This window comes from Hemitrygon akajei, chromosome 11, assembly GCF_048418815.1.
Source record: "Hemitrygon akajei chromosome 11, sHemAka1.3, whole genome shotgun sequence".
Taxonomy (NCBI): Eukaryota; Metazoa; Chordata; class Chondrichthyes; order Myliobatiformes; family Dasyatidae; genus Hemitrygon; species Hemitrygon akajei.
This window is the reverse complement of record NC_133134.1, coordinates 136,805,606-136,832,273: the sequence shown is the minus strand read 5'-3', so window position 1 is coordinate 136,832,273 and position 26,668 is coordinate 136,805,606. Positions and strand designations below refer to the sequence as shown.

Genomic DNA, 26,668 nt, shown 5'->3' with positions numbered 1-26,668 from the left:
CAGGGCCAGGTGCACGACAGATGCTATGGGGTTGTTGTAAAGCGGCTCTGTCAGTGAGATTCCAGTGTGGCAGGAGTGGAGTTTTGATATGCGCCATTACCAGCCATTCAAAGCACTTCATGATGTTTGGGATCGGAGCCAGCAGATGGAAGTCATTTAGGTCTGAAGGTGTAAAGTTCTTTCATACAGAGATGAATGTGGGGACAGCAGCCTGTATGAGTGAAGTGTTCAGGATGTCTGTGAAGGTGTCAGTGAGCTGGTGTGCACATTCATTGAGGACTCGGCCTGGGATTGTCTGGCCCGGCAGCTTCATGGAGATGGCTCTCTGCAGAGGGCTTCTCACGTCTGCTGTTACAGACAGTAGCTGCTAACCTGCGAGAGGCTGACATTGCATTTGAAGCCTCGAAGCATTTATTTATTTATTTATTTATTTAGAGGGTCTCGGAGGGAGGCGTCACTGGTATAGTCAATGCCAATTTTCCTTGCGTGGTCATTAATGCCCTTGATACGATGGGGATTGTTATCAGACTTGTGTTCCTGAATTTCTTGTGTGTGTAGGTGGTCTTTGCCCTCAATGCCTAAGATGAGGTTGCTCTTGGCTGTTCTGACAGCTATTCTGTCTCCAAACTTGAAGGCAGCACCCAGGCTTTCAGTTGGGAGCACAGCTCTGTTTTCAGGCAAGACTTCTGGTTGGGTTGTGAGGTGACCACTCTTGAGGTACCAATGTTGTCTACACACTTACTGAATCAGATGAAAATGGGGTATCAAATCAGAGGCAACCAAACGAATTATACCCTATATATGAAAGATTTGAAATTATATATATGTTGTCAGTATCTTCTCTGTTTGTCGTTGTAAACCTATGCCTTCTAATTTTAGACAGTCTTCCCATGGGAAACAGGCAGTAATTAACCTATCTATGCATCGCCTACTCCTATCTTGTCATCTCTTAGTCTGCTACATTTTATGAGAAACAGGCCTATCATATCAATTTTTTCTGATAACTCAATCCAGATAACATCTTTGTGATTCTTTTCTATATCCTATCCATCCTAACCACACCCTTCCTATAGTGTGGTAATCAGAACTGCCTGCAAAACTCTGAGTGAAATCTAACCAATGTTTTGTTCATTTGTAACATGACATTCCAGCTCTTGTATATTATACTTTCCTCACCATCAGTCTATTTATGCCCATTTTCAGGGATCCCAAGGAGTCTGTTCAACAACACTGCCCAGGACTCTGCAATCTCCTGAATTAACTTTTCAAAATACATTAGTTAAATGCCATTAATTATTCCTTTACCCACTTTCCCAATTTGTCTGCATTCTGTTGTATCCTTAGACAACTTTCTTCACTCTGCAATATACCACCAGTCATGGTGTCATCTGTAATCTTTCTAACTATGCCAACTACATTCTCATCCAACATTATTGTATATGACAAACATCCAGCACTGATCAGTGCCTAAGAAGATCACGGTAACCTGCCTCAATGACTGTCATCCAGGCGCATTAACATTCACTGTGATGAAGTGCTTTGAGAGGTTAATGATGAAACATATCAACTCCTGCCTGAGAAGTGATTTGGATCCACTCCAGTTTGTCTACTGTCACAGCAAGTCAACAGCAGATGCCATCTTATTAGAGCTTCACTCAACCTTGGAACATTTGAACAATGAAGATGCATACATCAGGATGCTCTTCATTGACTACTGCTTGACATTCAGTACTATGATCTCCTCAAAACTAATCAATAAGCTTCAAGGCCCTAGGTCTCAATAACACCTGGTGCAATTGTATCCTCGCTTTCCCCAGTTCATTTGGATTGGCAACATCTCATCCACAATCACCATCAGCACAGGTACACCACAAGGATGAATACTTACCCCCTGCTCTACTCACTTTACACTTGTGACTGTGTGGCTCAGCACAGCTCCAATGCCATATTTAACTTTTCTGTTGACACCACTGTTATTGGCTGAATCAAAGGTGGTGATGAATTAGCATATAGGAGGGAGATTGAAAATTTGTCTGAGGGATGCCACAACAACAACTTATTACTTAATATCATGAAGACCAAGGAGATGATTATTGACTTCTAGAGGAGGAAACCAGAGAGCCATAAGCCAGTCCTCATGAGAGACTCAGAGGTGGAGGGGGGTCAATAACTTCAAATTACTTGGTGTTATCATTTCAGAAGATCTGCCCTGGACCCTTTATGAGGAAAGCACAGCAGTGCCTCTACTTTCTTGGAAGTTTGAGAAGATTAGGCATGCCATCTAAAACTTCGACATGCCTCTATAGAGGAGAGTATAGGGATGGGTTGCATTGTGAGCTGGTATGGAAACACCAATTTCCTGCATGGAAAAGCCTACAAAAAGTAGTGGATATTGCCCAGTCCATCATGGGTAAAGCCTTCCCCACTATTAAGCATATCTACATGGAGCGTTGTCATAAGAAAGCAGCATCCTTTATAAAGCATCCCCACCATCAAGCTCATGCTCTCTTCTCATTGCTCCCATCAAGAAGAAAACACAGGAGCCTCAGGACTTGCACTAAATGGTTCAGTAACAGTTATTACCCCACAAACATTAGGCTCTTGAACCAGAAGGGATACCTTGACTCACAGCATCACTGAAATGTTCCCACAATCTATGGACTTATCTTCAAGAACACTTCATCTCATATTCTCAATATTTATTGCTTGCTTATTTACAGTATATGATATTATTATTTGTGCTTTTATTCTTTTTTCACCTCTGGCTGATAAAACCCGAGGTACGGGCATAGCGAAGCACACTCATTTCTCAATTACTATGAACTTTTTTTTACTATGAACTATTCTCGTGATGTTTAGAATTGTGAGAGCATTCGGGCTCTCACGACCAGACTATGTAACAGTTTTTTCCCCCAAGCCATCAGACTCCTCAATACCCAGAGTCTGGACTGACACCAATTTACTGCCCTCTACTGTGCCTATTGTCTTATTTATTACTTATTGTAATGCCTGCACTGTTTTGTGCACTTTATGCAGTCCTGGGTAGGTCTGTAGTCTAGTGTAGTTTTTGTGTTGTTTTACGTAGTTCAGTGTAGTCTTTGTATTGTTTTATGTAGCACCATGATCCTGAAAAACGTTGTCTCGATTTTACTATGTACTGTACCAGCAGTTATGGTTGAAATGACAATAAAAAGAGACTTGTAGCTTTCTGGAGATTTACGTAAATTTGCTGTACAGGCCTCATTATTTAATGTTATTGTGTCGTGACTTTGGTATGATACTAGTTGTAGATATTACTTTTGTGACAATGTTTATACCCTGTTCCTGTTCCTTGGCCATTCAAATTCCTCTTTTAAATCAGCACAATTCTGGTGTTTTTCACTTTCTGATGTTATGTGTGCTTTGTATTACTATATCTGTTAAGAAATTTGCTCTTGCTTGTTTTTTTTGTAATATTATTTCTGGCCAGATATTGTGGATCATCCTATCTGAAATAATAGTTCAATCATATTAGAACTTGTGGGGTTCTGACTCTAAAATTGGATCACGCTTGTATTTATGGTAAGGTATAGTGTCTTCTATGAGTTTATATTTTAAAGCAAGATTTTGGTGAATGATATTTGCCAATTGATTGTGCCTGGGTAAGTAATCAGATTGAGTTAAATTGCTGCAGGATCCTGTAACATGTTTAATTGTTTCTGGTTTCTCTTGGCATTTTCTGCATTTATTGTCTTGAATTGGTTAGTCCCTTATTATGTATTTTTAATAATGTTTTGTGTTAACCACCTGGTCCTGTATTGCCACAAGGAACCCTTCTGTTTCTGGGAAGAGGTCTCTGACTCTGAGCCAGGTGTTCAATGCTTCCTCATCAACATCTAGTCTGTTTAGATCATGGGGGATGTCTTCTATGGAGAGTCGTGCTCTTGCATTGTGTTTTTTCTACTGTAGTGATAATTTCTTCATTTTTCTAGGTTGTGCTTTCATTTAAGTTTAGTGGTGTGTACTAATCAGAATTGAATGTGCTCGCATGGAGCTCTGAATCCTGTTTTTGTTGATGAAAATATGTCCTTAGAGGTCTTATCTGACTGTTGTGTAAGTTTTCTTATGTCTGTTATTCCTCTGCCTCCTTCTGTCCTGGGTAGTGTTAATCTAAGTGTCATCATGTTTTCTAAACTGTCATTTCAGTTCTTATTTTTCTTTAAACACAAGAGAATCTGCAGATGCTGGAGATCCAAGGCAACATATAGAGTAAACAGTCAATGTTTTGGGCCAAGACCTTTCTTCAGGATGTTTCTTCTGTCCAGAAGAAGGGTCTCAGCCTGAAACATCGACCATTTACTCTTTTCCATAGATGCTGCCTGGTCTGATGACTTCCTCCAGCGTATGGTGTGTCTTATTTTTCTTTTTAAATTTTCTGGATCGGTTTTGAACCAAGATATTATGCTAAATAATACGCTATTATGAGTACAGGGAAAGTGTTTATTGCCTTTGTTATATTTTTATTATTAAGTTCTGTTTGGCAGATTTTCTTAAGCCTTGAAGAAAATTCTGTAGAAAATTTTCTTTTTATCACACTATGATCTATTTTCTTTGCTTCTTGATATTCCGGACAGTGGTATGTTTCATATTCATCCATCAGTTGTATTGTATCCTGCTGCTCTGTTTTACATTCTACTAGTTCTATTGCACCTTCCTTTATGTTTAATGTTCTGCACTTATCCAGACCAAAGTTCATGTTTATATCTTTAGAAAATAGTTCTACTATCTGAATTCATTGTTTTAGCTTTACTGATGAAGGAGTATATAATTTCAAATCTTCCACGTATAGAAGGTGTGTCAAGGTGTAATTTGTTTGGTTGCATCTGATTTGATACCCCATTTTCATCTGATTCAGTAAATTAGAGAGCTTGTTTAAAACTAAGCAGAACCATAATGAGCTTATAGAGCCACCCTGGAAAATGCCTCAGTTTATTTTGATAACAGTAGTTGTTCTTTTTTGGTTGCTAATAGATAGAGTGATTATAGTAAGCCAATGCTTCATCAGATGTTGTTGGAATTTCTCCATGTACTGGGTGTAATTTATATATATATATTAAGAACTTCTATTAACCATGTGTGTGGGACAGAATCAAATGCTTTTTGGTAGTCAATATAACAACATGAAAGATTTCTGTTTTTCTGCCAGGCTTTATGTAGAATTACAAAATCTATTATCAGTTGTTTGTTACATCCTTTCAAACCCTTAGGGCATCCATTCTGCACTTCTGTCGGTATATTGTGGTTATCTAAGTGAGTGGTGACATGTGTCAAGTTACAATGTTATATACTGCATAGTTTGTAAACAAGTAATAGGACGATATTTGAATGGGTCATTTGTGATTTCCCCTTTAGGTACGAGACATGTTTCACTTTCTGTCAAAAATTCCGGCACTTCTTCAGGAATTTTAAGAACTTTGTTGATATGTATTAATAAGTGCTAAGGAAGGCAAATAAATTTTTGTACCAATAATTATGAATATTACCACTGCTGGTACTCTTCAAATTGTGGGTATTTTTTATAACTGCTTTTCACATATCCATTGTAACTTCAGGTGTATTATTATTAATTAATTTATTTTCTCTTATTGTATTCACAATCTGTTGCCTTTTGCTCATTAGTTGTTTGTCCATCCTGTTAGATGCAGTCTTTCATTGATCCTATTGTGTTCCTTGTATGTACTGTGACTGCCCATAAGAAAATGAATCTCAGTATTGTATATGGTTACATATATGTACTTTGATAGTAAGTATACTTAGAACATTGACTTTGAACAAAAGGAACACGCTAAACTAAAGCCCACTATTTCAAGATTGTTACCAACGAGAAAATACTGAGAAATGTCCTCCAGAAAGTAATTACAAACAATGTGGACTCCAGTGCCACAGGAAGTGGCTGAGACGATAGCTCAGTTGTTTCCAAAAAGAACTGAGACAAGCATATGAGAGAAAATAGAGTGGAAGTTTATGCTGAAAGGCTGAGATAAGATAAGTATAATGAATGGGAACTGGTATGTAGTATAAACAAGAGAATAAATAAGTTAAACTGAATTTCCTGTTTCTTTGTTATATGTTCCATCTGAGTTGCTGAATACAGTATTTTATTTCCTGATTGTCCTATCAGTGTTTAGAAGGCTAGTACTGATTGGGTCACATTTTCGTTTTGTTAGCTCTTTATTTTAATTTTCTCCCCTTTCCCTTATATGTCCTCATCTTACATACAATATTTTACAATACAATCAATTTTACATTAATGAGGCTCTCTCAGACGGGGTCTAATAACACTGCAAATGTACTTGCAATTAGACACACAAGTATAAATACAGCCATGTCTTGTGCCATACATAACTTGGTATTATGCACCTGCGTGAATGTGTAGTGGAGAGTGTATTGACTGGCTGTATCATGTTCTGGTATGGAGACAGCAATGCCTTTGAGTGAAAAATCCTACAAAAGGTAGTGGATTCAACCCAGTACATCACTGGTAAAGCCCTCCCAACCAATGAGCATATTTACATGAAATGCTGTCGTAGGAAAGCAGCATCTATCATCAGGGATCCTCATCACCCAGGCCATGCTCTTTTCTCACAGCTGCCATCAGGTAAAAGGTAAATGAGCCTCAGGACTCTCATCACCAGGTTCAAGAACAGTTACTACCCCTCAACCATCAGACTCTTCAACAAAAGGGGTTACTACACTCACTTGCCCATCCATTAAGATGTTCCTACAACCAGTGATCTCACTTTAAGGACTATTTATCTTGTTATTTCATGTTCTCATTATTTATTGCTATTTACTTATATTTGCATTTGTACAATTTGTTGTGTTCTGCACTCTACTTGCTCTTTCGTTGATCCCGTTATAGTTACTATTCTATAGATCTGCTGAGCATGTCTGTAGGAAACTAAATCTCAGGGTTGTATGTGATGATATATATGTACTCAGATAACAAAATTACTTTGACTTTGATACATCGAATATGCATGTCATTCATTATGTACATTTATTGACAACCATATATGACACAGTGCAGATAGATTATTTGTGACTTATACACTGACATATAATGTTGTCTACTGTGTGTTTACTGGCATAACATGTGGAATGCATCATGCTTAATCACAGGCTAGGGTATAGTGCTTCTTCCTTGGCAGTACCTCAGGAGTGAGGATAACTTGTTTTCACTGTGGATTTGTAGGAACAGAGATATTCTAATGAGGACATTGTAGGAACAATAGACCCTTCGGCAGAAAAGGCAGGAGATAGCTGATAGGGCACGCAGGTGGGCTTTTGGAAGTGATGAACTCCTTCTGCCATTTACATGGGGGTTTTGTATACTCCAGCAGCATGGGAGCAAGATTCTCAACACCAGCTTAAATGCTGCACCTCCTGTTCATGGGTCAAAGGTTTCCAAATGACGATAGGGATGTCGCACATTTCCAAGCAGACTTTGGTGACACCATAGAATTGTTGCTGTTGTCCACCTGGTAATCTCCATGACGGAACTTGGAGTGGAATGTCTGTTTTGGGAGTCGCATGAAATGTATCCTGTTTGATATAGATGGTTGAGAGTAACTCAGACTTTGACTTGTACACCGATCATTGATGCTACATATCATGCAATGATCTAAGGACATATTTAGGTTTGGAATGTTGTTGCTCGCTTCTACTGTTTGCAAGCTTTGCGTTTTTTTCCCTTTCTCTGCACATCAGGTGTTGGTCTTTTTTTTAAATTGGGTTCTTTCAGGTTTCTTTGTGGCTGCCTGCAAACAAACAAATAACAAGGTTGTATAATTCATCCATTCTTTGATAATAAATGTACTTTGAAATTCTTTGTAGTAGGACTATTTTGTTAGTTAATTGTACTGACACATTCTATGCACCTATTGTTACTGAGATTAATATTTAATACTTGTTACATGTTGGTCCTTCAGTACAATAGTAACTTTACCCTATCATGACACACGGCAGGTGTTACACTGTATATGCAATGACATTTTAGATACTGCACAGGGCTTTGTCTTTATTGATTAGCAGACTGCATGATAAATTGTGCACAGGCATCCATTGCAAATACATTTTCTGAATGGCTGCATCAGTTAGCATAGTTTATGGTGTGCAGTGTAATTGTATTCTTCATTTTGAATGCTCATACCAATATACTATATGATGTTCAGGAAGTGATACATTACAAGGAATGCTAAAAGGAAGAGACTGCCTGAAACGAGTTGGTACTTCATGATGTCATGGTCAGTCTACATCATGTACCCACATCTCTGACAGAGTGGCTGAAACTAAATGAAAGTGTACCTAATATACAATTGCTGTTAAGTTTTGGTATATTAAGGAATTACTTCTTTTCCTTGGTTGCCGTGTAACTTTGTCTGTGATTGTTCCTGTTTGCACGTAAGTCTTATTTCAAAAGAGTAAAGTTTGAGTTTGGAGAAATTGGCCATCTATCTGTGTTCACTGCTCTCCTAAGCTCTGGTCCGTGCTTATCCAGCACAGACCTCGAGAGACCAACTGGCTGGACAAAGCTGGTTCCGTCAGTCCTGGGGAGGCTCCTCATGTTGGGAGAGTTTTGCACAACATGATTCCATTGTGTGAGGGCACCAGGTCAAAACTTGCCCAAGAAGCAGAATAAACAACTCATTGGCTGTGAAAGCCGTGCCTCCTGTCAAATCTGCGTGCCTCTGACATTTAGACGCATTTGGAAATGCTTAAACTATTTGAAGTTTAGCACCTACTAAAAGTTTTAAGAAAAGATAGTGTACCTCCACTTTTAAACTCGGAGATAAATTTTTAAAACTCAGTAGGCTCAGGCAATCTAGAAATGTAAACTACACTTGCCTTAGTTCGTTGCAGGCTCTCCTCTCCATATTCTGTGCCAGTTGATCCCGGCAGGGGACACATGAGTTGATTCACCAGTTTAAGTGCTGGGAAGCATCTATAATTCTGCACTTCTATGCTGAGTTCCATGAAGAGTCCAATGTCGGAATGGAGTTTAGAATGGCTCACAATATATTTGGACTTTCCATGCTTGTGTGGAAACTCCACGAGGAAATGACAATATTTTTCTGCAAAATCTGGTATTTTGTTCTTTTTTTAACTTTCTGTCTGAAGTGGTGAGAGTACGTATGCGTTTGAGTGTGAGTGTGTGTGTTTTGTGTGTATACACACGTGTGTCAGTGGGTACCCTTATGTTTTCTCCTCATGAGGCTCAAATTATACAGGACCTTGTTTGTACCTGGAAGCAGAGTTCCTGCAGGCTTTGACTAAATGTGTCACTTTAAGATTAATTATTGTACGGGAATACCTCTGCTCTGGTTACATTCTTTATAAATCAGCTGATTAAAGTAAATGTGATGTTTTTGCATTCTGAAATTAAAAATTGGTAAGATCCTGCGCAACCTCTATGATTAAAATATGCAAAGTGAAAGAACAGAGATTGAAGCTGATGAAGGGTTTCTCACCCTGGGAAACTTCAGAGCTGAATTAAACCATAAAGATGTGAATTCCCTTGACATTTACAAATGTTTCTCAATGTCATAAAAAATTTTGTATGACTATCATAATGCTTTCATTAGAGAGTTAGAGGTTTAAAATATGAGATGCTTATATATAAAAACAAAGTCACTGTGTCTATTTCTCTCCTTCATTAATGATTCACTTTTTTGCTGTGTGCAATGAATTATTAATGACTGATTTGAAACTTCCAGCACCGCCAATCCGTATTCTAGTTATTAATGTGGCTAAATAAACCATGAGCATTCATTCTGCAAAGCAGTCTCTCTTCAACAAGCCACTACTGTAAGCAGTAAGTGTGATGTGTGAATGAATATTCATGATGAAATGAAGTAAGGGATTGTGTCAAATACTGTCTACAACCTCAGCAGTGTTATGAATGTCTCCTTGGTTTTCAAAAAACACAGTAAAGGAGCGAGACAGACAAGAAGCCTTTTTCGGAATTTCTTCTGACTGCTCTGGACTCTGTTCATTCACTGGCACTTCGCCCTAAGTTACTTTGTAGAATAGGATTCTGAACCAGAGCCAGTCACATTGGTTAGTATTCCAGCAGGGTGTTCTGATATTGGCAATAGCCACATAATAAACTGACACACTTGTGGCATTGAAATCCCTTGTCACCCCTGGTGAGAGGGATGATGGGTGTATCTGATCCCGTGGTTGAAAGAGCAGGGATAAAGCTGGAGTGACCTTTATTGAGATCCTGTTTATGACCTTGTTAACCTTTGGCAATTGTCTAACAAGTAGTGTCCTGGGAACCAGAGGTTTGTTTTCTCAAAGGTGGCAGGGCTTTAGAAATGTGCATCCAATGTTTATTGTGCTCATTGCATGTCATTTAATAGAAATTAGCTAACAAGCTAAAGCGGCTTCTGACTAGGGCAAGATGCAAATGTCTCTCATTATACAATGATTGTGTGTATGTGTCTTAGAGTGTGAGACAAATTTCATTCAAATTTTTATAAAGGTATGATTTTTGTTGATGATAATTTATCAGCTGTGGCAATTCTGCTGATAAATACTGTTTATGATCTTCCAGAAAACATTTGATGATTTCCTTCATAAAAAGCAGAAGTGAAATCTCAGTCAGTTGAATACACAATTGAGGACATGGATTAACAGTGAGAGAGGAAAGATTTGCAACAAACCTGAGGGGACTGTTGTGTATTTAATATTTCAGTAATATTGTAAATATGTTGCTTGATTAAGCATTCTTTGTTGTTTACATAATGCATTGTGGGTTACATGTAAAAGTATGTAAATTGTAAAAGTCATTATGCAGCTATGTCATAAGTGCCCCCTTCGTTTAAGTTAAAGTTTAACATACACGAGTTATTCTGGGCTCTGTGTTTTCCTTTCAATTAGCTTAAAGTTTTGGAATTATAAAATATAACAATGGCAATGAGGAAGTTTTAAACCAACCCGAGACAACTACCCACCTGTTGAAGAGCAGCAAGACGCTTGAGTTTTTAAAAAAAACTGGCACATGTCTTCACCTCTTAAACTCATTACGACAGATCAGGGAGAAATGGCAATGGACAAAGCAGTGTGAGGTGGCTTTCAAAAGGTAAAGGAAATGGTGACGTCAGACACTGTCCTCAACTTAATGATTCACATCATCCAGTGAGGCCTCATCTTATGGTATAGGTGCAGTCACGTCACAGATTATGAATGATGGATGTGAACACCCCACTTTGTATCATATTCCCTTACCGCTGCAGAGAAAAACTACGCATAGATTGACAGAGAGGCTTTGGGGTGTAAAACATTTTAATCCACAGAAGGATGCACTACAAACAGCTGCAGCACGAATGCAGAGAATGGACTCTGTTTCTTTGAGAACACAATTACAAGGTTGAATTCAAGAAGATGACTAATCATGGAACTGCTGATGGTTTGTCTCACTTACCTTTGGAAAAGGAAATACCTGAAAAATTTACAAAAGAGGACGCTCCTCTTGACATGTTCTCCTCGTGCAAATCAATAGTCTCCCTATTACAGCAGAGGTGATCCAAAGGAAAACCAGAAAAGACCCCACACTGTCTCCAAATGTCTGGAGTGTGCATCAGAAATCCCAGTTCCCCCATCTTTTACCAGTGCCAGGATGAACTTACCCTTGACAGGTGTTGCCTTATGTGGGGATTGAGAGTTGCTGTACCATCCAAGCTGACAGCTAAAGTGTTGGAGGAGCTACATAATGGTCATCTAGTTGTGGTGAAAATGGAAGTGTTGGCTCGAAGCTTTGCCTGGTGGCCTGGGATAGATCAGCAACTCGAGCAGCTTGCTATGCACTGTTCAGAATGTCAAGAGCAGTGCCTCTCCATCCCTGGGAATGGCTGGCATTGCCCTGGCAGAGGATTCATGTGGACTTTGCTGAGCCATTCATGGGCACAAATTTCTTGGTAGTAGTGGATGCAGCTACAAAGTGGCCAGAAGTGTTCCCAATCGCCTCCACCTCAGACTCCCACACTGTTGATGTGTTGAGAAGCCTCTTCTCAAGGACTGGTGTTCCAGAACACTTAGTCAGTGACAATGGACAACAATTTGTTTTGGGACAATTTCAGTCATTCCTGAAGATGAATGGAACAAGACATATTACATCTATACTGTACCACACAGCTACAAATGACTTGGCGGAAAGGTTTGTCCAGAGTCTAAAGAACACATCTCAAACAATGCCAGCAGAACACACTACACTGACACTGAATCAGAAGCTCGCCAATTTCTTCCTTGTATAATGTAATACACGCACTCCACACTCAGCAACTCACCAGCTTTGCCGGTTCCTGGGTCACCCTTTGCATTCACACTTAAGCCTGATTTATACTTCTGCATCACCTCTGTGCCATAGGTACTGCGTACCCTACGCTGTAGGATGATGTGCACCTCCCCAAAAGAGTAACTCGCGCGTCGTGGCGAAGCAGACCACGACAACCGTGATTGGTCCGCTTGGTTGCTTCTTCTCTGCTATGTCTGTACACCGATGCGAAATAGATGAACAAAATCATCAAATCTAGCTGCCGACATGCGAAAATGTTTGAAATGCATTTCCTCGTCCATGTCTCTCACAAAGAAACTCAACACAGTGGCATAGAAACCCCACTGCCAACTTGCACTGCCAACTCGCTACGACATAGAGCCTATGCAGAAGTGAAAATCAGGCCTATGGCATAGGCTACAGCATAGCCCATACGCACAAGCATAAATCAGCCTTAAGATCTTCTCAAACCGAATCTCTGAAAGAGTATGCAGAACAAGCAGCTGAACAAATTAAAGTCTCCTCAAACAAGGAGCTTGATGTTTCACTGCTGAACAAACAGTCCTGGTGTGGAACTACAGAGGTGATCAAAACTGGGTATGTGGAAAGATTAAGGACAGAACTGGACACTTCCTACACAGTGGAGATTGTATCCGATATTGTCTGGAGATGACACATCAATCTATTGAGGAAAGTAGAGTCAATTGTAGAGAAGAGAGGTGGCTAGAGCTGTCAGCACTACATCCTGCAGCTGCAGAGTCAGCTCCTACACCCACAATGGAGGAGTCCCCAGAACCTGAGATTGTTTCACAGCCACCAGTCTCATCTGCCAAGCAAAATGAACGCTCTCGTCAGGAAAGACACTATCCCACAAGAATAAGAAATCCTCCGCAGCGGTTAAATCTTCAGGCCTGAATGGGACAATTTAAAATTCACTATGCTATGGATGTGTATATAGTGGTTTTATTATATAGTATATATGTATGTATGCATATATATTAGCTAAGCAGAGAGGAGCGTTGCGTATTTCATATTTCAGTAATATTTGAGTAATATTGCAAATATGACTCTAAGGTGGGCAACCTCCTAAGTGAGTAGATGGAAAGAGTAAATTACAAACTGATATTAATATAAGAATACATTAAGCTGACATTAATACATTAATCAAATGAGAAAAATGAAAGGAGGACGATTGAAATCGGGCACAACTGCCCCTCACTCAATGTCAGCAAGGGGCTGACTGTTGCCTTCAGGAGGAGGAAACCAGAGGTCAGTGAGGCAGTCCTCATCGGGGGATCAGAGGTGAGAACGGTCGGCAACTTAAAATTCCTCGGTGTTATCATTCCAGAGGGTCTGTCCTGGGCCCAATATAAAAGTGAAATTTCAAAGAAGTTTGCGAAGGTTCAGCATGACTTACAAAATTTTGACTAACTTCTATAGATGTGTGGTGGAGAAAACATGGACTGGTATGGAAGCACCAATGCCCTTGAATGGAAAACCCTACAAAAGATAATGGATATGACCCAGACCATTACAAATAAAGCCATCCCCACCATTGAGCATATCTACATGGAGTGCCGTCAGAGGAAAGCGGCCTCCATCATCAAGGATCCCCACCATTCTCCATGGAATTCTCTCCTTTGGCTGCTGCCATCAGGAGCTTCAGGACCCACACCACCAGGTTTACAAAAGATAATTACCACTCAACCATCAGGCTCCTGAACCAGAGGGGATAATTTCAGTCAATTTCACTTGCCCAATCACTGAACTGTTCCCGCAACCTATGGACTCACTTTCAATGGCTCTTCATCTCCTGTTCTTGAAATTTATTGCTTACTTATTTATTATAATTTTTTCTCTTTTGCATTTGCATTTTTTTTTTGTCTTTTGCCAATTGGTTGTTTGTCTGAACCATTGGGTATGGTCTTTCATGGATTCTATTGTTTCTTGGATTTACTGTGTATGCCTGCAAGAAAACATATCTCAAGGTTGTATATACTTTGATAATAAACTTACATTACACTTTGAACTTTGAAAAAACAGAATGGTCCCAAGATTATATAACCTTATTCATGTAGATAGATTGTTAAAGATGAGAATGTTGAGAAATGAGTTGACAGAGTAATGAAGAGACCTGAAGAGGCAGGAGAAACTATTTTTGTGGTAGAGGAAATGAGAATTAGAGGATGCCAATTTAAGTGATTGGAAAAAGAATCAGGCAATATGAGGAATAAATATTTTTAAACAGTGAGTAGTTATGATCTGAATTTAAATGCGTCAAAGGGATGTGAGTAGATTCAATCATGGTTTTCAAAGGAATTAGCTAAGTGTTTGAGGAAGGAAAATAATGCGATGCAAAAGGAAAGTGCTCCGGAAGGAGAGGAATTGGATTGCTCTTGCAAAATATTGGCATGGGCTTCATGGTCTGAATGTGCTGTAATTATTCCATGGTAAATGTATAACAGAATGATTTTGTTGGAAGGAAACATAGCTTCATCTACTTTGAAACAAAAGCAGATACTTCAATTTGTTAAAAGTGAAAAAAGCAAGAAACTGTTGAGTTCCTAAAGGAGTTATAATCCTATGGTTCTTTAAATTATCACAGATAATACAATAATTGAAAATCTTAATGGGATGATAGCCATTATATCTGAAAGACTTTAATACTAGAGAGTGCATCATGCTGATGTTTCTGTAAAGAAGAAATAATACACGAGAGTGAAGTTTCTACCATGGCATAGTAAGTATATGTTGGATTTGGAAGGGGCACAGTACTAGATGAGCTGAAGAAAACATTCAAGTAAATGCTCAATAGCCTCCTTGAAGAAATATATAATTTCCACTGGTGTTGGGCAGCTCTGGCCCATGACTGCTCAACTGGAAATGGAACTTTGAATGGTATTTAAAACCTTGAAGCCTTACACTAGAAGTATACAGAAGTCTAAGGCCCTGCCTAAAAAGCAACCCATGTTTGCTTCATCAGTGGAAGATTCTACAGTACCCTTAGCTTCATAATGGAGTGGAAATAACTCATCTTCCATCTCAACAAACTGCTTAAGAAGGAGAAAAAAAATCTTGTTGATTAAAAGATTGAGAGTGGGAGGTGTAATATAAAATTAGAGCCAAACTTTCAGGACCAGAGCCAGGAAATAATTCTACATGCAGCAGTCGTAGAAGTTTGGAATATCCTTCCCCATTTGCAGATGATGCTGGGTGAACTGTTCATCTGATAGATATGTGATAATAACGTTATTTAAAGAAAACAATAAGAATTGGTGTATGGCGCCATGGATTAAATGTTATCTCATCAAATTTTCAAAGCAGCTTTTAGGAGCCAGATAGAGCTAGCTTTCCTTGTCATATTTATACTCACACACTCACTCTAATGCTATACTCGATTCCACACTCACATGCACATGTTGTACTTTATTCCACACTCACAGGAACACAGCATACTCGATCTTATGCGCACACACACACACACACACACACACACACACACACACACACACACACACACACACACACACACACACACACACACACACACACACACACACACACACACACACACACACACACAATTTGCTCAGGACACAAAAACAATACAATAAACTTAATACCTGGTACAGGGAACTTTCCCCCAATTTCAGTTAACTTCTAAAGCCTTTGGAAACCGTTTGGTATCACATTTGTTTATAATTCTTAATATAAGGCTTACGTCACTTCTCAAATTCTTTTTGATATGTTATGTTCTTTAGAATTCTTTCTGAACCAGAGCCGCAATGGGTTTTGTTGCTGAGTTGTGTTGGTAGAACCTAAAGCAACCACCTCTGAGAAGGTTGTTGGGGGCAAGAATAGACAATAGACGCAGAAGTAGACCATTCGGCCCTTTGAGCCTGCACCGCCATTCTGAGATCATGGCTGATCATCTACTATCAATACCCGGTTCCTGCCTTGTCCCCATGTCCCTTGATTTCCCTATCCATAAGATACCTATCTAGCTCCTTCTTGAAAGCATCCAGAGAATTGGCCTCCACTGCCTTCCGAGGCAGTGCATTCCAGACCCCCACGACTCTCTGGGAGAAGAAGTTTTTCCTTAACTCTGTCCTAAATGACCTACCTATTATTCTCAAACCATGCCCTCTGGTACTGGACTCTCCCAGCATCTGGAACATATTTCCTGCCTCTATCTTGTCCAATTCCTTAATAATCTTATATGTTGCAATCAGATCCCCTCTCAATCTCCTTAATTCCAGCGTGTACAAGCCCAGTCTCTCTAACCTCTCTGCGTAAGACAGTCCGGACATCCCAGGAATTAACCTCGTTAAGAAGTCTAACTTGCCAGCATTATTGCTCACTCTTTGGCTGATGAGAACACCTGTTTAGGTCAAGTTTGATTTGTCATTCTCTAATTTTAGCTGTATATGCTTGGAGGAATGTTCACATTGTTGGACACTGGTGCAGCTTGACTGACGATATAACTAGATCTGGTAGGTTGTGAGAATCTAGCTCTTTGCTGTGCACTGTGCGCTCAACTGTTTCTTGATTAAGTGGTAAAAACCACTCTGAACCCTGGAAAGATCATCCACTCAATGTTTCTGATGAAGTTTTTTCTGAAATGTTTAGCTTTGCCTATTTCACTACATGTCGTCATTACAAACAGCATCTTCACGCTTCTTTCTGTGACCTTAAACTTGAGAGCCCTCACCTGAAAAGAAAACAATATTCCAGAATGTCAAACCTACATCCAAACCCTGGGGTCTATTCTCCAAGGACGCATTCTAAATGATTTGTGATAATTGCTTGGGGGAGAAAGCTGAGATTATTATTGTGCTCCCAGGTCAGCTTCTCATGTGCTTACAAAAATAATTCATTGAATGAGCGTGGGGCCCCCCTAATTCTAACGAGAAATAGCAGTGGGGATTCTCAGAAGTGAGCAGTTAGGCCACCAACCCTTTTTGTGATCCTCATTTCTCCATTAAGCAAAGACAATGATATATTTAGAGCTCCTACGGCTTCTGTTTTCAAGTTCTGCCAGGAGTAGAGCCATGCTTGATGGGAGTGTGAATCAGTGCAGAGATCAGCATGCCTGATTTGTGTCACTCACATTGTTCCGGTAATTAAACTCAATCACCAGGAAAGCTGGAACACTGCAAATTGGCTGTACTCACCAGTATGCCTGATTCCTTGATCCACTGGGAGTCTTGCCTCAAGGAATTAGTGTCTTCATGGCATGAATCCTTTCAGAACAAGCTGCAAATCCTACAGGATTTTTGTTACTTTTTCTGAGCTGCTTTTTAAAAATGGGACTGTTGTTTTCATTTAAAAATGAAGATTTGAGATCAGACACTATTCATCAGAAGCATCTTGTTTCTCACTTCTTTCATATTGTAGTCCCCGTGCAAGAAAAAAAATGTTAGCAGCAAACCCTGCTTTTCCACCAGAACAATAGGTTTTAATGAATACATAGAATCAATGGTGAAAATTAAGTAAAGCCAATCGAAAATCTGTCAAAGCTGCATTGCTGTCGAGAGCAATCTTATAATTTTCAGTCTGATAAATTAATTTAGTGCGTTGCAGATAAGGGAAGAGGGCAGAAAAAAGCAGCCCTTGAGATTATTTGTAGTTCCTTTAATGCAGAAACCTGTCAACGTCCAATAAACTAATAGAATCTGACAGGATAAGTGTGGCTCAATCTGTACTGAGGTATTGCTCTTCCAGAAATGTACCTTTCTCTCTGGGTCTGGTGCCCATCATCAAATGACACAGTGGTGACAGACAAGTATGGAGTTATTTCTTGGAAATTTATTCTATGGAGGGTATGCTTTTTCCAGTTTTTTGTGAAACTTGAAAAGAAAACAATGTCATGATCTGTGGTAAAGAAAACAGAGTTAAAGTTTGAAAGTAAAGTTAGCAATGATACCAGTAACACACACAGAACGATGGAGGGTCAGTCCAAAATGTTCATGTTTTATTTCCCTCCATAGATGCTGCCTGACCTGCTGAGTTCCTCCAGCATTTTGTGTGCATTGCTCAAGATTTCCAGCATCTGCAGAATCTCTGGTGTCAATGATACTGTAAACACTTGGTCAGTCTTTGTCTGCCAAACATCTTACCACATTTTGTCCCATAAAATAACAAAAGGAACTCATCCTTCTGAATTCCAGTGTGAAGAAATTTAATCTGACTGGAAACTTCAAGAAACTTTGAACATTACTCCACTTTGAAGTCTTTAAACACCAAATGATGTTGTTCACATTTGGAGAAGAGGGTGATAAAGTATATAGCCGTTCTAATTTCCAAAGATAGAGCAGGCTAGGTATAATATGGTTAGATGAAGTGCAGAGCTCCCTTTATTCAAATCATGTACCTTGTTCCAATCTTAGAAGCATTCCCAATGCAAGAATGTGACACATTCTGTTTCCCCTAGCAGCCATGATGCAGCTTTCAATGAGAACTTGCAAATTTAGAGCTGCATTATGATTTTCAGGCTATTCCCAGTAGGAACGAGGCTGACAACTGTGCAAATCTAGTTCAATTAGATCCCTTTCAGCAAACCAGTTGGCGCTGAGTACATTTTTCATTTATGCTTTTGTGCACTTCACCGAAATCTGAGTTTGGATGCTTCACAGTGAGAGCACAGAGGCAGTCCATCACAGCAGTACATTATTTATTAATGACACTGACATTTTTCAAAATTATCACATCATTTTCCTCCCCTTCCCTTTGCTCCTCCACTTCCCCTATATCCTGCCCCTTCTCCCTTCTCTCTCACCCTACCCCTCCCCTTCCCCTGCCCGCTCTCCTTCTCCATCCTTCACTCACATCTGCTCTCCCCATCTCTGTCGGCCCCCCTCAGTGTCGATAACTGATCTGCCCTTGCTCATGACCGGAGAGGCAATTTACATTACCGGTGCAGGGGCTGAAGGAATGAGGATGGGGAAAATGAGCTCAGTTACTTGAGACTGAGGGTGTGTCCAAACATGAGGGTACTGTCCTGGGGATAGACACACTGAGTAAGGCAGGTGCTATAGATTCAGGAAAGGGGGGAATCACACAGACAGGACAGGATCATGAACATGTGAGATCCCCAGAGACACCATGACCCAATCAGAGTCACCGGCCACAAGCAAGGAAGGGAGATAGGACAATGTGTGGGAATCATGTCCGGAGGTGCCAAGTGTCAAAGACATTCAAGAACTGTTAGAAACAGTGCAGCTGCCTGCAGAGGAGGCAACAGTTAAAAGGGGAGAGTAATGTGCAGAAGAGCACCGAGGGTGCAGATCATGGGGCAAAGAGAGAAATGGAACATGAGTCAACAAAAATTGAAAGTATACAGGAAAAAACTACTAAAGCAATTTAATAAGATTATATGGGAGTGTGAAGGGCCATTGTAACCAGGTTAACGCACACAGGGACTGAGCAAAGCAGCAGCAACATATTGTTGATCAGGGAGAGAAGATAAGGTAAGGGAGCTGTCTGAAAAGAAAGGGTTGGGTTTTGCTCCTAGGTGGATAGGACTGTCAGTGGTACTCTTGACAAGTGATGTTAGTGTTTGTTGCAGACCCAACATGGCAGCCACGGGAAACACTGGACTCAGCTTAAACAGGATGATTATATGCGGACAGTGGCAGATATCAGATTGTGCTAACTTGTGTACTACATCTAGCCAGATGCTAACCTCAGACTCACAAGTAAGCCAGCACTATGATCTGGCTCATGGCTGCCAGTGGGTCTTCAGACTTCTGTGCTTCTTTAGCACTAAAAAACCGAACAAGAATTTCTCAACGTGACTTCTCCATTGTCCTCTCTGCCAGCTTCTTTCTCTTCAATAAATCATACCTTTTGTCCAGTTCAACCAACTTTTCAATCTTTATTTTTTCCTTATAAATTTCAATTCAGTTTGCCAATAGGCCATAGTTTAAATCCTCACCTTGTTTTTAGATCAATGATGTTTTACGAAGTTTTGCCCATTAATCTTACTGGGTAGTGAATTGCCCATTCCATACCATTACTACACTTGAGATGTCTGAGTATGAATTAATAGAACTCCTTCCACAAGTGACTGTTTATTCCCCTCCAAAGATGCTGCCTGGCTTGCTGAGATCCTCCAGCATTTTGTTTGTGTTGTGATAACTGATATACAATAACTGTTTCTTCGTGATCTAAAATATTTAAAGTTGTACAAAATATCAAGAAGTTGCTTGTTGATCTCTGTGGATCAAACCTGGGCAAGCATAATCTTAAAATCCCTGTTAAAGATCCCCATTTGGAATCTATTTATGGATCTGGTTGTGCGGTCAGTTCCTAACGCAGTAGTCAATTTGCACTTGAAATTCCTCACTGGGTTGGCTGTTTCTAGGTATGTCATTCTGAAATAAACCAGCCCAACAAATGCAAACTTTAGACTCCAATCATCACCATAGACTGGAATTGGTTACGCACAACAACAGTCATCCTGCTGAAATATGTTGTGTCGAGTGAGAAGCAAGTATATGTTTGTTCATTAGCACTAAATTTAGTAGGAGCCAAAACAGCTGTGAGGGCAATTCCTCAACTTCTGGTCATAATGTTTTTTTTTGTATTTTGGCCAATATATATATTCATTCAGTGAGCTTCACATAAAGGGTCAGTACTTTTGTTATATCCAGACAATTAGAAATCTGGCGTAGAGCTAAAATGATGGACAACAGAAGTGATTTTTCAAGCATAACAAGGACATTCTGTACATGAAGAAGTCAGCATCAATATACGCATATTGTTTTCCTTTAAAAATTACTTTACCTACAGCAGGTTAGTATTAAACATAACTAACTCTAATGCTCATTCAACATAAAATTCCTGGATTTGTTAAAGTAGGGTATAAAATAATAATGATAAAATAAAGGTATCATAAACAAATGAACTAATAACTTTCTAAATGTAAATTACACAATATGCTTTGTATCATTTCTTCATTTCTTCCTGCTTTTACTAAACAAAAACACACAATTAATTATGGTAGATCATGATGCCTCCTTTGGTTTGCCTTTGGGTTTGTTAACCAACATCTTCTTGCATTGTTTCTGAGGTAACTGTTTTCCTTTGGATAGAATAAATATATAATAAAATTAATTCAATCCTTAGATATTTTACGATTTTTGATTTAGGACTCTTTATTGCTAATTCAAGTCTTTCATGTTTACTATCTGTACAGAAAATCATATTTTTACCAGGAAAAAGTTACTTTTCAAATTTTATGAAAATTCTATTTCTATTAACCAATTTATTATACAAGTTGCAGGAACAACTAACATTTTCTGTACTGCACTCTTTATAAAATTCCCTCATTTTTCATAAGTTTGACAACTGATCAGATTATGCTTTAAGCGAAGAATGTTACTGTTTCTATTACTATAATCCAAGGTTGATTTTTTTCCCCTTATCTATGCTATCAGGACAAATAATTAAGTGTACTTCAGCGTAATTTAATTTGCTTCTGAAGACGAAGATTCAATATCATCAGAGTTTCAATATCTGATTTTGGCAAACATCTGTTGCTCATTGTTTCTGCTATTGGACACTGGTTACCTTTCGGAGAAATTCCGGTAAAATGGCGGCGCATGCAAATTCAGCAGCCTCTTGGAGGCCAACGAAAGGTGTATTTTTCTTTGTAAAATTTGTTTTTTATGATCCAAAGACGTTCTTCTCCAACAACATTGGGTACTGCAGTGTTGCTCGTTGAATGGAGTAGCTGGACTCTTGTCAATGGCGGAGCCGGCCGAGATGTCGAAGGGGTCGGTCGAGATGTCAAAGGGGTTGGCCAAAGTGTCAAAGGAGCCGATCGGGATATTGGAGGAGCTCGTCAGGATATCAGAGGAACCCACTAATATGTCAGTGGAGCTGGATGCAGACCATGTTGTTGCCCGCTCAGAAGCATCAGAGTTGGTGCAGTATCGTGGGAGATTGTCTCGGACATTTCACTTGCAATCGCAAGACTCCGTTGGAAAGCGATAATGTTAATTGCCACAGCCTGTTATCTCTGTCTAGTGGAGGGACAGTCAACATGGGAGCTGTGTAGCCTCAGTTGTAGTGAGAGCTAGGCCTCAAGCCTTGGTCTTGCCTGCTGCTGCAGACCAGGTGAAAGACGCTTAAGCTCGGTTGAGGCTTGGCCTTGTCCCTTGGTGCTGCCCTCCTGTGTTCGTGCGGTGGAATGACAAGTTGGATTGTATGCGTCTGTACACTGCTGGGAGACTGTACCATTGATTGCTGGACATCATCGCTCAGGGTCTTGGATCATATATATGTTACTTTTTTTAAGTGAATATGAGTCTTTACTCAATATTTTGAAGTATGTTACTCACTATTTTTGAATGTTTGCTTACTATTTTGAATGTTTTGCACTTTGACCCCAGAGGAATGTTGTCTCGTTCCGCAGTATCTATGTATGGTTTGAATAGTAATGAAACTTAATTTGGTTTAATTACCTGTTGTTCTGTCATATTTTTACAATCTAGTCAGAAGTTCTCAGATGCTTCATTTGCATCTTACCTGCAGTAAGTTGTTCTCTCTGTCCTTCTGGAATTAATTTTCCTTTAGACCCTGTTAAAATAAGCTTGTTTCAACATTGTAATAATGACATCTTCAGCAACCTGATTTGAATTTCAGGGATGAAATTTAATTCTCTTATTGAAATGTCAACAACTTTCTTATCTGAACAAATTCCTGGCAACTCCTCCAAATCTAAAATTACATTTTTGCAAAATGTATACTCTTTTGCTCAACTAAAGGGTGATGAACTACAAAGTAATACCATGATCTAAAGTACTAACTGAATATGTGGATTTATTTTTTATGATTGGATTTTCCAGCCAATTATCTAATTCAACTGCGAATGAGATCCAATGGTCTGACTAAGCAAACAAAATGGAATCCTGCCTAATCAGGAATTGGCTATAGTTTACAATTAGACCTCCTTTCTCTGAAAGTGATTAGATCCAATCTTTTGGAGGCTCAGGGTCTTGGATGATGTTACTTACCTCCTCTACAGTTTTTTTAAAATTACGTAACTGTCCCTGGCTAAACATTAGTCATGTTATGAGAGAGGAAATTAGCTATTTAGACAGAATGAGTGCTGAGCCATTTTGAAATCCTGAAGTAACCTGTAATGGACATCCTTGAACTGCTGACATTATTATAGTTTAGAAATCTAATTTATAAATGGCTGGATTTGATATAATTTAATTGTTGCACTATTTGCACCATCCTGACTCATTTTAGTAGGGAAAATATGCTTTTGATTAATAGTTTATTGTATATTTCAATAACATGACTCAATTCAGAGTTCTGTATGAAGGTGAATGATGTTTGTGATACAATCTAGATATTACATTCCACTTTATTAAAATACTATATGATCTATATAAATTGGTTTGAACAGACTTGTTATCCTTTGTCATAGCTAAGCAGATGTAGCAAAAAGAAGGTTGCTAGGATTCAGTTGTATAGTTTTATTTTCTTTTTAGCTCAGTTCTTATGCTAAAACATGAAACGCCCATTACCAGACACAATTTAAACAGATTGTTGTGAGCATCCACAAACAAAAGAAAATCTGCAAATGCTGGAAATCCAAACAACACAGAAGCTGTGGAGAACTATGTGCTGGACATGGAGGCTCGTGGGGTGATAGGTGAGGAAAAGAGGAACCTTATCCCCCAATAGGGCGGCGGGTGGTTGGGGTGAAAGCAGACGTACGTGAAATGGTTGAGGCAGTGTTGATGGTGGAGGAGGGGGAGCTGCTTTCTTTGAAAAAGGAGGATATCTCCTTCATTCTAGACTGAGAAGCCTCATCTTCAGAGCAGATGCAGTGGAGATGGAGGAATTGAGAGAAGGGGATGGTATTTTTATAAGTAACAGGGTGGGAAGAGGTATAGTCTAGGTAGCTGTGAGAGTCCATGAGTTTATAATGGACATCAGTAGATAAGCTCTCTCCAGAGATAGAGACAGAGAGATCATGATAGGGGAGGGCGGTTCAGAAATGGACCACCCCACCAGCTTTCACATCCTGCACATGATTTGCAACAACTTCCACCATCTCCAATGGATCCCACCACCAAGCACATCTTTCCCTTCCCCCCACTTCCTGCTTTCCACAGGGATTGCTCCCCATATAACTCACTTGTCCATTCATCTCTCCCCACTGATCTCCCTCCTGGCACATCCTTGCAAGTGGAACCAGTGCTACACCTGCCCCTACACCTTCTCCCTCACTACCATCCAGTGCCCTTGCAGTTCTGGCAACACTTCGCCTGTGAGTCTGTTGGGGTTATACACTGTGTTCAGTGCTCCCGGTGTGGCCTCCTGTATATCGGTGAAACCTGACATAGATCGGGAGACTGCTCCGCCAAGCACAAACGCTCCATCCGCCAGGAGAAGTGCGATCTCCCAGTGGCCACTCAGTTTATCTCCACTTCCCATTCCAAATTGTCATTCCATGGCCTCCTGTATTGTCGTGATGAGGCCGCACTCAGGTTGTGGAACAACATCTTATATTCCATCTTGGTAGCCTCCAACCTGATGGCATGAACATCGATTACTTGAACTTCTGGTAATACCCCCACCACCACTTCACCATTCCTCATCCCCTTTTCCCTCTCTCTGTTTATCTCCTTGCCTGCCTTTTGCATCCCTCTGGTGGTCCTCCCCTCTTTTCTTTCTTTCATGGCCTCCTGTCCTCTCCTATTAGATTCCCCCTTCTCCAGACCTGTATCTCTCTCACCAATCAGCTTCCCAGCTCTTTACTTCAGCCCTCCCCCTCCCATTTTCACCTATCACCTTGTGTTTCTCCCTCCTCCTTCCTGCTCTAAAAGGATGTCCTCTGGAGCAGGTGTGGTTGACCCACAAGAGTTTTACCACTTCCCTTCCAGTGAGGTACATCTCCATCCACAAGTAGTTTCCCTTTCTTGTCCATTGCTCCAAATTTCTGGAGCTTTCTGTGCCACAACTGGTCAAGTCCTGCGTCAGTGTCGAGATGAGATGCTCTCATCCCACCTGTAGAATGGTTTGGTCCAAGGGAGTGGTGATATCTGAAGCCAAGTGGTCCCAGCAAACTCTAAAAAGAGCATTGGTGAGCAAGGTAATGCTGAGTGCAGTTTGGTACCATTGACAAAACTTCTCACTGCCCTGAGAGCAGGCTCATTGCACGGTAATCAACCTGACTGGATTTGCCCCGCTGTTTCTAAACAGATATAGCTGAACAATTTTCCACATTGTTGAATAGTTGCCAGTGTTGTAACTATAGCGGAACAGCTTGTCTTGTTCTGGAGCACAAGTCTTCAGTACAGCAGCTGGGACGTTTTCTGCTACCACTGCCTTTGCTATATCCAGTGCGCTCATCTGTCTTGTATTTTTGATATATCAAATGGAAAAAATCAAATAGGTTAAAGACTAGCTTCTGTGATTATGGGATCTCTGGAGATAGCTGAGTTGGATCATTGACTCGGAACTTCGTTTAATATGCTGTAAGTCTGTTTATAACTGCCAAGCTAATGTATCTGTAAAATGTGTCTAAGCCAAATCATGCTTAACAGCAGACCGAAGTTCAGTGGGGATCTGCTGGTTATCCGCCGTTTAATATCCAGGCCCTCTCTAACTTTTGTGCTCGTGCACTGAACATGAAATTTTGAAAAAATCCTGAAGGTCGGATGCTGGTGCATCTGACCTCTTGCTCTGTTACTCAAATCAATGTTAAGTCCGGTATTTGAACAACGATGTCTTAGAGAAAGGAACTTCACATCTGGCCACTCAGGTTTATCCTGGCCTTCAGCGAACTGGTGCCTGTGACCCTGGAAGGAGAAACAAGTGCAAGAAAATGTTTAGGAGTTTCAATTATATGTCATTTTGTTAAAACTTATTTAAAATTTCATTTATTAATTGTATAAATTAGAATCAGGTTTGTTATCGCTGAAGTATGTCTTGAAATTTGTTGTATTGCGGCAGCAGTACTGAGCGATAGATAAAATAGTCCAAGTTACAGAAGTAAATATTACTGTAACACCCTCCAAACAGCTAACTATAGAAACAGTGCTTGGGTTATGATTAGAGATAACGGATGCTTTGGAATGTGAGCTGGTCTTTTGTTTGGTGTGAGATGAAGAGAGAAGATGCTGGAGAGAACTGGTTGTAGGATATGACCTGGTAGGGAGATCGTGATTCGATGGAGCAGGCAGCGAGATTGACTGAGGGTCCGTGAATTAGGCTCCAACTTGTGCACATTTGACTGTTTACTTATAATGGGCCCTTTTTGTTTTTTTTTTATTTCTTTTTCTTTACTAACCCTTTAGTTAAGATTCATAAATATAATTCCTTTAA

General features: G+C 39.9%; 1 protein-coding gene across 5 annotated transcripts in view; it reads left to right on the top strand.

Moving 5' to 3' along the window:
• LOC140736047 (extracellular sulfatase Sulf-2-like) overlaps positions 1-26,668 on the top strand; it is a 321,216-nt gene that overhangs the window by 11,091 nt on the left and 283,457 nt on the right. The window contains exon 1 of one of the 5 annotated variants that reach the window (XM_073061755.1): positions 4,368-4,386. The exons of the other annotated variants lie outside the window; for them this stretch is intronic. The gene's annotated coding sequence lies outside the window, so the exon portion shown is untranslated. Of the gene's footprint in view, positions 1-4,367; positions 4,387-26,668 lie in introns of those variants that run through there. 5 annotated transcript variants of the gene reach the window in all.